This window comes from Pristiophorus japonicus, chromosome 22, assembly GCF_044704955.1.
Source record: "Pristiophorus japonicus isolate sPriJap1 chromosome 22, sPriJap1.hap1, whole genome shotgun sequence".
In the NCBI taxonomy this organism is placed as follows: Eukaryota; Metazoa; Chordata; class Chondrichthyes; family Pristiophoridae; genus Pristiophorus; species Pristiophorus japonicus.
Genome location: NC_091998.1, coordinates 44,941,248 through 44,944,648, shown reverse-complemented (window position 1 = coordinate 44,944,648; position 3,401 = coordinate 44,941,248).

The following is a 3,401-nucleotide window of genomic DNA, read 5'->3' as shown; positions in this document are numbered from 1 at the left end:
GCTGAATAGGCCAACCTCTTTCCTCCTTTAAAACACTCCTTAAAAAAGCTTTTGGTCATGTGCCCTAATATCTCATGTGGCTCGGTGTCAAATTTTGTTTTATGATGCGCCTTGGGACATTTTACTATGTTAAAGGCGCTATAAAAACTGTTATACAGCGGTACGGCAGAGTCTGGTTCAGCCCAAGACAATGAGACTGGGCAGAGAGATAAAGTTGGTGACGAGGGTAGAGAGTTTATGGTAGTACCTGCATGTCCCCGGTCATCCAACAAATCCAGCGTGTCTGTGCATTTCCTCTCGCAGTGATGTCTCAGAAATTTACAGCACAGAAGGAGGCCATTTCAGCCCATCATGTTTGTGCCTGCCAACAAAGCTATCTAGCCTAATCCCACTTTCCAGCTCTTGGTCCGTAACCTTGTAGGTTACTGCACTTCAAGTACACATCCAAGTACCTTTTAAATGTGGTGAAGGTTTCTACATCTACCACCCTTTCAGGCAGTGAGTTCCAGACCCCCACCACCCTCTGGGTGAAGAAATTTACTCTCAAAACCTCTTACCAATTACTTTAAATCTATGCTCCCTGGTTGCTGACCCCTCTGCTAAGGGAAATAGGTAATTCTTATCCACTCTATCTAGGCCCCTCAATTAGGTCTCCCCTCAGCCTCCTCTGTTACAAAGAAAACAAACCCAGCCTATCCAATCTTTCTGCATAGCTAAAATTCTCCAGTCCAGGTAACATAGAAAATAGGTGCAGGAGTAGGCCATTCGAGCCTGCACCACCATTCAATAAGATCATGGCTGATTATTCATCTCAGTGCCTCTTTCCTGCTTTCTCTCCATACTCCTTGATCCCTTTAGCAGTAAATCTCTTGCTCCTCTCGGTTCAATCACATCTTTCCTGTAATGTGGTGACCAGAACTGCACGCAGTGCTCTAGCAATGGCCGAACTAGTGTTTTATACAGTTCAAGCTTAAACCTCCTTGCTCTTGTATTCTATGCCTCCTCTACCAACTAAACAAAATCTTACTGCTGCAAGGAGTCCTTAAATGTGAGACTTGCACCTCCCAACTGTGAAGGAGTTGCTCTGACATGAACGGTGAAAAAGATAATCCTCTCCACTGCAGCTTCTTCAGGGTCGATCAAGAAGAAATGCCCTCCAATCGTCTGTCCTCTTTCCAGGGATCACAAGCACAGCCAAAGGGCCAATCTTAGCCGTGGCTTTACCACACACCTCTACTGACATGTGTGTAGCAATTCACACCATGTTCATGCGTAAGTAGACTTAAGCTGGTGGATCAGTATTGAGCCTGTCTTTGCCCCCATCTTTTTGATGGAATTGATGTCAAGGTAGGAAATGCTATACCAAGACAAAGGATAATTGAAGTTAATGTGGAGGTACCACATTCGTATCAGTGAACTGCTGAGACCCCGCCCATTAATGTTAATAGAATCGTTAGCCTATTTACATAGAAACATAGAAAATAAGTGCAGGAGTAGGCCATTCGGCCCTTTGAGCCTGCACCACCATTCAATAAGATCAGGGCTGATCATTCACCTGCTTTCTCTCCATACCCCTCGATCCCTTTAGCCGTAAGGGCCATATCTAACTCCCTCTTGAATATATCCAACGAACTGGCATCAACAACTCTCTGCGGTAGGGAATTCCACAGGTTAACAACTCTCTGAGTGAAGAAGTTTCTCTTCATCTCAGTCCTAAATAGCTTACCCCTCATCCTTAGACTGTGTCCCCTGATTCTGGACTTCCCCAACATCGAGAACATTCTTCCTGCATCTAACCTGTCCAGTCCCGTCAGAATTTGATATGTTTCTATGAGATCCCCTCTCATCCTTCTAAACTCCAATGAATAAAGGCCCAGTCGATCCAGTCTCTCCACATATGTCAGTCCAGCCATCCCGGGAATCAGTCTGGTGAACCTTCGCTGCACTCCCTCAATAGCAAGAACGTCCTTCCTCAGATTAGGAGACCAAAACTGAACACAATATTCCAGCTGAGGCCTCACCAAGGCCCTGTACAACTGCAGTAAGACCTCCCTGCTCCTATACTCAAAACCCCTAGCTATGAAAGCCAACATACCATTTGCCTTCTTCACCAACTGCTGTACCTGCATGCCAACTTTCAATGACTGATGTACCATGACACCCAGGTCTCGTTGCACTGCCCCTTTTCCTAATCTGCCACCATTTAGATAATATTCTGCCTTCATGTTTTTGCTCCCAGAGTGGATAACCTCACATTTATCCACATTATACTGCATCTGCCATGCATTTGCCCACTCGCCTAACCTGTCCAAGTCACCCTGCAGCCTCTTAGCGTCCTCAATACCCACCTTCAGGCTTGCGCCAGGTCCCATTGGGGCAGTGAGAATGTCCAGTATTGGGCGTCAGTCTCCGTTTGCAAGGGAAACATAGTTGGTGTGGTGAGGATTGGAGGGGTTATGATGAAAGAGGGGAAGGTGGGTTGATCAGTTTCAATCCTGTAACTGAGCAGAATGTGCTGTGCAAAAGGACAAAAGTCAGGAATTTTCTCAGAGATGCTCCTGCTGTGCTGTCGGAAGTGCGGCATAAACCCCATTTACACGATGGAGAGGGATCACTCCCGAGGTGGACAGTGGACAATCCTGTGGTAGTGAAGTTCCATTTAAAACTGAGATGAGGAGGAATTTCTTCTCTCAGGGGGTTGTAAATCTGTAGAATTCTCTGCCCCAAAGAACTGTGGAGGCTGGGTTATTGAATATATTTAAGGTGGAGATACAGATTTTGAGCGATAAGGGAATAAAGGGTTATGGGGAGCAGGTAGGGAAGTGGAGCTGAGCCCATGATCAGATCAGCCATGATTTTATTAAATGGCGGAGCAGGCTCGAGGGGCCAGGTGGCCTACTCCTGCTCCTATTTCTTATGTCATGTTCCTCTGCATATTATTGTTAACTTGGTATCTTAATTATTAAGTTGATACCTTAACTCAAAAAGTTAATTAAAATGATACCCAGGAATTTAACACTTGACTGCTAATCAAGTGTACCTTGAACAGAGAAACACTAATGCGCATAAAACAGACTGAATTCCAGAATTACTGTCTGCCGTAGTTGTTGGCTCCTACTTCGCCACTTCAATCTGCGTTAATTCAGATTTAGTCCCTCTCCCACCATGTTTCTTGTTCATATCGCTGGCGACCTCCACTCATCACCTTGGTCTTTCAAAGCTGCCGTACATCATGTGAAATTTGAGCAAGATATTCATTGTGCAGCAGGTATTGATGTCAAGGAAAGGGTCCAATCTAATTTTTTCAAGATGGAAAAAGTATATAAAGACATAAATGTAAAATAAGTGCTCAGCAATCTGGGATGTACCCAAGTCCAGCCAACTAAAAGCAAAATAAACAA